At 40.5% G+C, this 13,090-nt stretch overlaps 1 protein-coding gene across 1 annotated transcript in view; it reads left to right on the plus strand.

Moving 5' to 3' along the window:
- The window catches only part of LOC138947803 (uncharacterized), a 217,600-nt gene that overhangs the window by 130,612 nt on the left and 73,898 nt on the right, over positions 1-13,090 (plus strand). The gene's annotated exons all lie outside the window — the stretch shown is intronic.

The raw sequence follows: 13,090 nt of genomic DNA on the forward strand, positions 1-13,090 counted from the left end.
ACAGATTACCTGCCTTCCCGTCAGAGACCTGTCCTAGGGGGCGCTAACTCAACACAGGATCCCATTGCTGAGTGGAGTAGTTAACTCATCAGATGAATAGACAGTGTGTAATAATTATTAATGATTGTAACATTGTGATTGGAAAATACTGGTCTGAACATGAGAAAGAGACATTCATAAAAATGTTTTTATGCCTCAACTGTTTCTCGGACAAGATTGTTTCAGTATGACACAACTGATAATAGAAGGTTTCATACAAGCCTCTGTGTGTGTGTGTGTGTGTGTGTGTGTGTGTGTGTGTGTGTGTGTGTGTGTGTGTGTGTGTGTGTGTGTGTGTGTGTGTGTGTGTGTGTGTGTGTGTGTGTGTGTTTTTGTGTGCGTGTGTGTGTGTGTGTATGTGTGCGTGTGTGCGTGTGTGATATGCGTGTGTGTTTGTGTGTGTGTTTGTGTGTGTGTTTGTGTGTGTGTGTGTATATATGCGTGTGTGTTTGTGTGTATGTGTGTATATATATGCGTTTGTGTGTGTGTGTGTGTGTATATATATGCGTGTGTGTGTGTGTGTATATATATGCGTGTGTGTTTGTGTGCGTGTGTGTGTGTGTGTGTATATATGCGTTTGTGTGCGTGTGTGTGTTTGTGTGTGTGTATTTGTTAAGTCAAACATGAATTAACTGAATCATCGATGTTAACATTATGTTAAATAGAAGAAACTCTGCTGTACATGAAGTTTCATTTTGATAAACATGAGAGCATTTGTTACCGCTGTGCAGGGTTGAAAATTTACGCACTTTACGATCTGCAAAAAAAGTTGTAATGTCGAAGGATTTGGTGATATTTGGGTGAAATATAAAATACCTACATGTAACATTGTATATTTCAAGTATTATAGTTTTCTTTCAAAACTGAAGAAAAAGTTACAACAATACTTTAAATAATCAAGCGTGTTCAAATGAGATTGAGAAGTGTGAGTGACTGTTGTTTATTCGAAATGGGACAGGCTTTATTTTGAGAACTAAACTACTTTGTTGTGTGGGTGCTTTTTTATTACCATTATCACTTATTTGCATGTTTATCCTCCTGAAAAAAATGTTTATATCCCACACTTCTTTCTGTAAACTTCATATTTTTCTTGTTTTGAGTATCGTTGAAGATGGAACAGCATGAAGTCAGTGTACAATGACAGGATGTAGATATCGACTGTTTGATTTTGTCTGCTTGCTGTATGTATGTGTTGTATGTGTTTTACATATGTTTATCTGCACGTGGTTTTGTGCGGATTTGTTTCTGTCGTTTATTGACTCAACTTAGCTGTGGAGATGAAATGACCGTGCAGAAGGCTATGGGTGATTTGTTTCTGTCGTTTATTGACTCAACTTAGCTGTGGAGATGAAATGACCGTGCAGAAGGCTATGGGTGGACGATAATCTTCACGTTGAGTTTTTTTCTCGGATGCTGTTTGAAGATTTGTCTTTGGAAATTCATATTGAGGTTTCACAATTCAAGTGCTGTTAAATATTTCTCTTTGAAAATTCACACAATGCTGTGCTTTGATGATTTTCAGACACGTCCAAGTTGTGTTGACCTTTGTCAAATGTCACAGTCATAGCGAAGTGGAGTTCGGGTAAACACAATTGGTTTTTTTGGTTTTTTTAAGCTAGAGCTTTGCATAAATTCTAGGCATGATGACCTCGAGAACTATCTTAAAGTGTCTGATCAGAGTGCTTATCCCCCTTTGTCTTTGTTATCTGATATGTTCTAATTCGTTTTATGTACTATCTAGAAGTGACTACTCGCAGCGCTTAACTTCAGTTGTTATCCGATGTTTCTGTTTCATTTTGAGAACTATCTTAAAGTGACTACTCAGAGCGCTTATCTCTTTTTGTTATCTGATGTTTTCCGTTTGTTTGATAAGTTATTCTAAAGGCGTCTACTTGGCCCCTTGACTTCCGCAAATGTAAAAGGCAGTCGACTCCGGATATTTCGTCACCCCTCGGGGGATGTTTTTGAGCGACGTTATACGCGGTGACGCTGTATCCGGTTCATCGGTTATAACGTCACTTATAAGCGCGGGTGATGTTATATCCGGAGTCCAAGAGTTATGTCCCTTTCTAAAGTACTGACCGTTTTAATAAAACTGTGCAGAAATGATGGAAAGTGCAACATTAGTGTTGTTTAAAAATCACAACAACATATTGTTGTAAGTTTTAAACTAACTTATCACAATAATCTTTAACTCACTTCCTCATATATAGAATTGTGGACTATTCTCTTCTTTGCGTATTTCCAAAACCTGGCTAGACCATGAATACAAAATTATATACACAAAATTTTCCCCGAAATTTGGCAATCGTATCAACGTACAGTATTGTAGGCTACATGCTGATTCTGAAACAGATTGCTAGTGTTGGAGTGTCAAGCTCCGTCTGGTTCCATCGACAATCTCAGTCTTAAATTATAGTGTCCGACGTTATTAGCTTTAAGGACACACACACACACACACACACACACACACACACACACACACACACATGGCTGTCGTTCATTCATATTCTGCTAAATCTTGACCTGTCCTTGATGCCCGAAGAAATAAAAATGACGAGAACTTCATGGGTCCTTATACGTAATTACTGTCTATTTGACTTATATTATTATTATTATTATTATTAACGAAGAAGTTTCTCGTCAACAGCAAAGTGGCTGCCCACCTTTACGCACAATCGTTCTGGTAGTACTGAACAACTTTGGGTTCATAGTTACCCCCTTTCCCCCAACCACCGTCTCCACCACATCTAGTGAGCGGGACGTTATACTCGTTAGACTACTACTGTATTATTATTATCATTATAACGTCACTTGATAAAACGTCCATGGCTTTCCAAGTAGAGTCATAATAGTGCTTTAAGAGTGCAGTATCACTTTTCTCTTATTGTCGGTTCACTGCACTTAGTGTTTACCTTTACAATTTAGCCTGAGCGACTGACCTACTCAGCCTGTCGACAACGCCCAGTTGAAAGTGAAGCTCAGCCTCCTCGTCGTGGGCAGTTGTAGTCAGTATTCTACGGACCAAAAAACAAACAAACGTCGTAGTCTGTTCTCATCCTCTCGACCTTCTCCTACCGTCATTTCAATAATCGAGTTTTTTTTTTATATGCGTGATTGAAGGACAGAAGTAGACAGATCCATTAGCACGCGCTCGCGCAGGAGTAAACATGTATGCTCGATATGAAACTTTAAAAAAAAATTGTATTAAAAACCACGACAGGAACTCACAAAACGAATGAAATGCAACATTTTTCTTTTAATTAAAAACCTAGAACACTGAGGAACCTAAGTAAGGAACTCACAAAGCGAAATGAAATGAAACATTTTTCATTACTGACTAAAAACATAGAACAGGAATTCACAAAACGAAATGAAATAAAACATTTTTCTTTTGATTAAAAACCTCGAACAGGAACTCACAAAATGCGTGCAGCAAAAATGATTATGCCTTGAACCTAGTTTTCCTTGGGTCTCTAACAACGGGAAAACGGAAAAACTAGAATACCGTTAACACACAAAACTTGTGACACGTGTAGGGTAAATGAACATGCCTTGACAGTCGTTCACCATGCAAACTGCTGCATATTGGATTGGATTGGATTGGATAAGATTTACAGTCCAGTGAGGTTACCCTCATGGAAATTCGGGCTGCTTTCTCCCCGGGGAAAGCGAGCTGCCATACATACGGCGCTACCCATATTTATTTTTTTCCTGCATGCGTGTATTCATGTTTCCTGAGACTTAATGCCGTGTGAGATGGAATTTTTTTACTTTATTCCAAGTCCCACGGGTATTTGATGGACATTTTTATCTATGCCTATACAATTTTGCCAGGAAAGACCCTTTTGTCAATCGTGGGATCTTTAACGTGCACACCCCAATGTAGTGTACACGAAGGGACCTCGGTTTTTCGTCTCATCCGAAAGACTAGCACTTGAACCCACCACCTAGGTTAGGAAAGGGGGGAGAAAATTGCGGCCTGACCCAGGCCTGAACACGCAACCTCTCGCTTCCGAGCGCAAGTGCGTTACCACTCGGCCACCCAGTCCCTCTGGGGATTGATATGACGTTATAACCGACATGGATGAGTGACGTTATAACTGGGTGACGTTATATCCGGTGACGTTATATCCGAGGTTAAAATAGTCTTGGAAAGAAGGAATTGAGCCGGGACCGGTGTTTGGGTGACGATATAACGGGGTGACGTTATATCTGGCGACGTTATAAACGAAGTAGACTGTACTTGGCTAATTTTTAGAAAATAATACCCTGACAAGGGAATCAACCCTTGTCCATTACCTTGTGAATTACAGCAAGGTGTTGCCTCCCCTGGATACCACTTTTTAGTGTTGGCTTGATTGTTATATCTTAAATGTTGATATTTGTCTGTAGCTCACAATCCAGTCCTTACCCTCTCACCCCACCCTGCCACACACACACACACACACACACATACACACACATACACACACACATACACACACACACACACACATATACTCACACACATACACACACACACACACACACACACTCACACACACACACACACACCTTTGAAGATCCTGGTACCTGACATTTTCCTTGTTGTTTGTAAATCTACCTGTATTTTAACATGCTCTTTGTTCAATAGCTGATTGCATCCACCGTTTCTTTCTTGATCTCCTCGTCTCTTTTGATTACTTGCTTACTTTGTTTGAGTTTCTTTGTTTCTTTGTTTCCTGCTTTCTTTCTTTCTTTCTTTCTTTCTTTCTTTCTTCCTTCCTTTCTTTATTTACTGGTCAGGTTAATTTTAGTTCAAGCGTGATCAACAAAAGTATCTATCAGTTGTATAACTCTGTTTCTCTCTATGAACTTGCTTTATGTAAATACATCTATCAAACTCAGTGTGACACGTTTTTGTTGCAGTGTGCGAATGATATGATCAAATGCTTTCCGAAGGATGAATGAATGATTGTCATCATTTTTACAAGTTTTCATTCACAACCAGCTGGGGAATAAATAACACTGTTCCCCGTGTAACAAATCGAGGCGGTGAATGAGTTTGAGCTTTCAGGTGAAACGCGGATTGTCAAAGTGAAAGGCAATCAGGCTGATTGTTAGATGTGTGGAACTATCGCGGATTTGGATTCGTGTTTTCGAGGATAACGATTGTAAGCGTTCCCTGTCAAAGACCCAATAAACATTGATAATTACCGCAGCGACTCATAGTCAATTTGAAACTTATCTCTGTGGTGTTGTTGTTCTATTTGTTCTGGTGGTTGTTGGTTGGTGAATGCTTCTCAGTCAAACGCAATAAAAGTGAGTCGAGCAAGCGAAATAGTTTCTTGTTCTTTACTTCGCAAAGGTTCCCGCTCGACTGCCGAGATCTTTCACAAGTCTCGCGGTCTCACGTGATCACGTGATCATACATGCACACATCTTATTAGTGCAATGCGCAAAACAAACCAACAAGCGCGCAACAATGTCATGGACAGTCATCGTCTCACATACACCCCCCGGGACATGCAACGGCGTCCCGACGTTGGCCAAGTATAATCAACGACCAAATATTACAAGCCAAAAAACAAACAAAAAATTGCACAACCAATTCTTTACCACCAAAAGAATTCTCAAAGACAAAACGTTTGGCAAAACCACAAAGACAATCGTACGGTGCATCAATGGGAAGCCACACTATATCCAAAAAAATATAAACTGTGCACAACGCTCGCCAAAACATAGGGTGCAAAACGACAACATATCTACACACTGAAAACCATCACACTGAAACCACAAGTTGCGAAAAAGATCCCCAGTCATTTCAATTAAGCCTTTGTCAAAACGTTTAGGCTAAAAAGTTACTATCTAAAATATTCGTCGTGGCCAAATACATTCACCCTTGTCGTTACAACCACCAAAAGCAACGAACATAACACCACAAAAAAAATATAAAAGATCAGGAAATAATGTACATGTCCGGAATTTGTACCATGGCAGCAATCTTCTTCTCCATCTTTTACATGCACACAAAAACACACAAGCACACCTAGTACCTAAGAGTGTCTTGAACATGCCATCAAAACACACAAGCACACCTAGTACCTAAGAGTGTCTTGAACATGCCATCAAAACACACAAGCACACCTAGTACCTAGTGTCTTGAACATGCCATCAAAACACACAAGCACACTAGTACCTAAGAGTGTCTTGAACATGCCATCAAAACACACAAGCACACCTAGTACCTAAGAGTGTCTTGAACATGCCATCAAAACACACAAGCACACCTAGTACCTAAGAGTGTCTTGAACATGCCATCAAAACACACAAGCACACCTAGTACCTAAGAGTGTCTTGAACATGCCATCAAAACACACAAGCACACCTAGTACCTAAGAGTGTCTTGAACATGCCATCAAAACACACAAGCACACCTAGTACCTAAGAGTGTCTTGAACATGCCATCAAAACTAAACTGCAATCACAAAACAATGTAGCCTTGACTACGCATTGATTTCATTGCAACATCAAATCTTGGAAAAAAAACAAAAACTGAAACAAGTTCAGCCCCCCCCAAAAAAAAGACCCAAAAAAACAATGCACAACAAAACACTAACAGGTTATCTCCCTTTAATCGTGTAATTATAAGTCAATTGCAATAACACAATGTAGCCGTGACTACAACTTGCATTAACTGCAACCTCGAGTCTTGGAGAGAAAAACAAAACAGATTCTCTCCCTTTGATCACACCATGCTGCTTCCCCATTGACAAATCAGACAAGCACAACCAATTTCCAGAAGAAAAAAACCAATCCGGTATAAAATTAATCTTTAAAATGTATCCATTATTCCTTTGTCCTTTCCCAACAATTGACTATTCTGCAGCAACCACTGACAATCCCAGCCTTGACTGAACACTGTCCTTTACAATAAGTCTAATTGGAAATATGTTATCTCCCTTTTTACAAAAAATTTTACAAACGTTGAATTTTCGGTTTCTGCAACCATATCATGCAATAATATTATACACTGTCTGCACACACACACAAAAAACCACGTGACTCTATAATTCATTGACGCCATTCTCCAAAAGTCAGAAATGAATTTGCACTGAAAAAAATAATAGAACCTCAAAAAAAAGAAAAACACAAAAAAGAAAACATTTCAACTGTCAAAATTGAAACGACTATGGTCACTCTGTTCTGTACAATTCCAAAATCAACTTGTCGTGCAAATCAATGATTTCATGCAAAACGTTTGAATCAACTTGTATCAATGCTCTCCAAAAAATCATTATCAGCGGACAATTCCAGATTATGTCAAAATTTAATTACCACTGCTTCCATACAATTCATTCTAAACATTTCAAATGAAGGAACAAATAATCTCTGCAACTATTTACCATACACATTTTGAACAAACACAGTGTCGACACACTGACACCGACAATGAGCACAGTGGGCCTTTTGTTTTTCAATGTCTTGACTTCGGTTTTAAAGCCATTATTAGCTTTCTAAGAAAATAATTCATCCAACTTTTCAACCCACCAGGAAAAAGTCAGGGTGTTGATGTCTGGTACGTGTCCAAGTGGCGGGATGGTGTTAACCTGTGTTTACTCCTCGTCAGAACTGTTTGTAGGAGAAGGAGTGATCCTTCAAACCTAGACAAGAAAGAGGAATGCCGCCTTTTTTCAGTATCTTGAAACAGATTTTCTGCAAACTGTGTAAGTAACCGTGTTTTTTGTGTGAGTTTGTTACGCACACACACACACACACACACAAACACACACACACACACACACTCACACACGCACACACTCACACACACACACACTCACACACACACACACACACACACACACACTCACACACACACACACACACACACACACACACTCACACACACACACACACACACACTCACACACACACACACAAACACACACACACACACACACTCACACACACACACACTCACACACACACACACACTCACACACACACACTCACACACACACAATCACACTCACACACACTCACTCACACACACACACATACACACACACACTCACACACATTCACACACACACACACACACACACAATTATATTACATATGTGTACAACGTTAACTTCAGACCGTGACAACACAGACCTTCCTCAGACCTATTGACGTGTCGCCTGGCAATCAGCTCTACAAGCCAAGCATTCAATGTCAGCAAGCACTTCTCTTCAATGATCCACAGAGCGATCTGTGCCTTCCATACAATCGTATTCCCGTTCTACGCTGAACAGTCTTTGATGACGCTATGTTTTAAAACCCGCAAAATGTAAACAGCTAAGTCATGAGTAGAAAAGGGAAAACGATTTGATGACTTCATGAGTACACGTTCTGAGAGAAATACTTTTCAGAACCTGTTTGTTGTGACGGAGTGTCAACTGAAAACAGATAAAGAACTTAAAGGAGGGTGTTTGTAGAGTCGTATTGTAGCATATTACGGTTAGCGTAGATTAAGGGTCAAGGGTGTTTCTACAGTGGCATTGACAACCTAGGGTTCCTGCAAACAGATACACTGGTTTAAACAGATATGTATTTAAAGCAACAAACATCAATAAAAAAGATAATAATCAGGACAAGAATTCAAACATAATCGTATGGTATGTGCACAATGCAATACCGAAATGGAAATGTATTCATGGTGATGAGCATCACATTATTGATAAGCCAGGAAGGAGAGAAAGAAGGCAAAGGACAAACACTCACAATATTGCTGATTTTCAAACTTTCACGCTTTATTGCAGATACAGAATTTGAATTTGTCGATCTTGAGTTTGTAACGGTTCCATATTTCTTTCAGTGTATATCTTTTACACACTTCTCTGTAATCACCTCGCATTCCCTTCTTGTGAATGTGAGCCCACCTCTTTTCTTTGTCTCACACACACACACACACACACACACACACACACACACACACACACACATACACACACACACACACACACCACACACACACACATACACACACACACATACACACACACACACACACCACACACAAAAACACACACACGCATACACACACACACACACACACACACACACACACACAAACAAACACGCGTAAAACAGGAGAGAGAACCTTGCCAGAAAACGTCGGCACAGCACTGGAGAAAGTGACCTGTTTACGTTAGGCTATTATATATATAATATATATCCAGCTACACAATGGTGTCATTGAAATGGTATTGCATACATTTAGCCTTGACTTGCCTTGCATTGATTACATAGGCGCACCTGCACCTTTCTTCGCTTATGCGTGTAGCGTCACGTGACCTGGTTACACCTGACAAAAACAAGTCGAAGAATACTCACTTAGCCGTTTCAGTGAGGCGAAAGGTTGTGTCTGCAAAAAAATACTACATCCGTCATCACATTGTGTCGTCACTTGTGTCATCGCTGTCTGTCTTCACTTCAGTCGTCACCTGTGTCATCGCTGTCTGTCTTCACTTCAGTCGTCACTTGTGTCATCGCTGTCTGTCTTCACTTCAGTCGTCACTTGTGTCATCGCTGTCTGTCTTCACTTCAGTCGTCACCTGTGTCATCGCTGTCTGCCTTCACCTCAACCCCTCACTGACCTCCTGCTGCTGTCCATAGCGGTGAGTTGTTGGGTAGTTGGACGGGGTATAGCTGGCCTATTTAGTACAGTCGCATGACCTTTTTAAGTGGTGTAAATCCCTGTTTTATGTTTGTAAGAATGATATGATTTTTATTTTATTCACTGTAACGTGTGTTTTTTCCCAATATGGGTGATAATAGCAAAATTACATAACGGTTTCGAAGGCTAAACTTAGATCAGTTTCTCATTTACATAAACAAATGTACTTAATCATCCAACCGATTTCAACAAATAATTGACCCAATGCAACATAGAGTCCACACCATCACATATCAAAAAAATAAGAGATGTAGTAATTTCTGACACAAACCAGGGAGTAACATAAATTAATTTATGGGAGACCATAAAAACACATTGACCGATGCATCTTTTCACCGATGTGTAAAACATACCATTACCCCCATGTTCAAAATTGTAGTTAGAAAAGGTATGTTGAGTGATATGTGTGCAAAGTTTAAATTAAGAGTTCACAATCTGCGATATCCGAAAATAGATATATAAGTATACCTTCAGAAATTGTGAAACCTCTATGACACTCTGTTCAAAGTATCTGCATAAAGACGTAAGCGTGAGCGCGCGTACTGGTGTGTATGTGTGTGTATGTGTGTGTGTGTGTGTGTGTGTGTGTGTGTGTGTGTGTGTGTGTGTGTGTGTGTGTGTGTGTGTGTGTGTGTGTGTATGTGTGTGTGTGTGTGTGTGTGTGTGTGTGTGTGTGTATGTGTGTGTATGTGTGTGCAAGAAGCGGTTGAAAGTGTGATTATTGTCATCACTGTGTTTGATACGTGTACAACTCATGACTATTGCTGTATTTGAATGGCACGGTGTTCGCCCGTTGATACGTTCTCCTTAACAAAACACAGGTAAGACCTTGCCAGGAAAGTTGAATGGTCCTACCGTAGTATTGGAACACGTTCGTGGTTTTTTTAAAGATTGAATTAAATGCCTTGCCCGTTTGAAAGGGGGGGGGGGGGGGGGGGCGGCTACTTAGTCAAGTGGCTTAAACGTCGTCCATGTTTGTTCCGCTGACTTTAAAGTTGACTACAAGCACTCTGTGTATATATATATATAGACTCAAGACTCGACATTCCTTTAAAACACAATAAAAAATGGTTTTATAGCTAAGACTTGTACCTTTCCGTGCAGCTATGACGTCACCCCTCAAAATACTAGAAACTTGGTCCACATTATACAAAATACTTCTCACTGCTTTGTTTCATATAGACGCACCGCATTATATGGCTGACACCAGAAGTCTATCATACTAGAGGTACTCGACTACCATTACTGTCAGTCGACACACGCGGTGAAACATATGCCCTTTGACCTTTTCTTGGGGATATCCCGTACTAAAAAATAGAATACATAATTCTGGGAAAGCTGTTCAAGGGCACTTATGAAATATATGCGAGTTTTAATACTCGACTCAAAATCTTTGGGATGAATCAAAAAGAATAAAATACAAGAATAAAGAGTTCAGAAAAGAAAGAAAAAAAGTTGAACAATTCAGAAATTTTTTTTTCAAAAGTCTTGCCATTTACGGGACTCGAACTCGAGACCGCCGGCAATAAAGGCAAACGTTCTACCACCCTACCATTGAGTCTCACGAAATATAAGCGTGAAAACTAATACTTGAACTTCAAACATACCTCCCTTGTGCCTGGGTTTTCGGTCCAGCATTTGTCGACTCGTCGGTTTCCCCGTTCGTATTTGTGTTTTGTACGGTTTCTTGTTCTCATCATAACATGTAGTCGCGGTGTTACCTAGGGCACTAAATATTCACCAAAACCAAGGATACTACACAAAAAAGAATGGGTAAATCTGGGGAAATTGTTCCGCTGGAAGTACTCAATAATAATTCGCCTTTTGGGTTATTTTGATTCATTACATCATCCAAAACATTTGGCATGAAGAAACTTAACAAAAAAACAAGAATTAAGAGTTCAGAAGAAAAGAAAAAAAGTCAAAGAGGATCGAACCCGGGACCACAAAACTAAGGAATAGCGCATGATCGAATGCTTTACCAACTGAGCTATTCTGTCGCACTGTAGGCGAGGGAGATTTAAATTTGAAATAATTATTACACGTGAGTTCTCGAGCGTTGCGACAACTCGAGTTTACCAGTCTCTCCGTTCGTATGTGTGTACTGTTCGTTTTATCTCACTGTTCGAGGTAAGTTAGGTTGATAACTGACCCTATATGCTCCCGTTCACTTCGTATACGTTTGGAAAGCAATATCAAGTAGCGACAATTTCAAGCGGGACCGACATTGACCAATCGCCGAAAGGCTCTGACGTCATTGCATGAAAGGATTTCCCTACCCAAACTTTCTATGCTCGATAACATACAAAGGATTTTGTTCGGGAGGACAACGATCTATGGACGGTTCATCCTATAAAGGGAAGCAAGCGGTTAAAAACGGGTGTCGATAGAGCCAATGAACAGTGATGTGAACTTGTAGTATTTTATTCACTTGTGCTGAAATCCACCCACTCTGACTGGGAATAAAATACAATTATGTTCTTCCGGTTTCATCTTATTTCTCTTTGTTTCGCGTTTGAAATTGTCAGTATTTCTCTCCGAGTCTGCGAGGTTGTTGAGACTGTTTGTCTATGTGTCTAAATGTGTGTCTATCTGTATCAAGGCATCTGGATATCAGTGTCAGTTTCTACTACTCTACTATGTTTTGACTTCTCTGTACATTGTGTGGCTGTCTTATTACAATGCTGGGTAGCTGCGCACAAACCCCGGATGTAATTAATATATGATGTACAACTACTGGCTTTCAACCGATTGCGTTTTCCCTTTCAGTGCAAGCAATGGCAACTGCGTCGCTTTCAGTAGAGCCCGATGAAATGGAGTGCAGTGTTTGTCACGAACACTTCAAGGAACCCAAGGTTCTTCCCTGCGGTCACATGCTGTGCCGCCATTGTCTGTTGTCATGGTTACAGTCACAAAACGAGGCGCTGTGTCCGCTCTGTCGCTGTCCTATGATAGACGAGAAAAACATAAAAAGCGGGAACAGTTTAGCAGACATCGCAGATAATTTCCTGACAGACAGGGCAATGGGTGCGCTGGTAGAGGCCCGCCGTCTTCTTTCCGAGCAGCACGTGTGTTGTGTCTGTGACAACGTGGCCGCCGTCTCTATGTGCATGGACTGTAGAGACATGTTCTGCCAGCAGTGTACCAAGGTCCACAAGAAACAGGGTGCGACCAAACTACACAACACGGAGGAGCTGACTTCTCTGACGGAGGAAAAACTGGCCGCCAACTATCGCCAAGCATGCGCAGTCCACTCTGACAAACTTCCGGAAGTGTTCTGTCCTTCACACAAAGTGTCCGTCTGCTTGCGTTGTGCAACCACCGTTCACCGTCAGTGCCCGGATGTGA

This window comes from Littorina saxatilis, linkage group LG14, assembly GCF_037325665.1.
Source record: "Littorina saxatilis isolate snail1 linkage group LG14, US_GU_Lsax_2.0, whole genome shotgun sequence".
Classification (NCBI taxonomy): Eukaryota; Metazoa; Mollusca; class Gastropoda; order Littorinimorpha; family Littorinidae; genus Littorina; species Littorina saxatilis.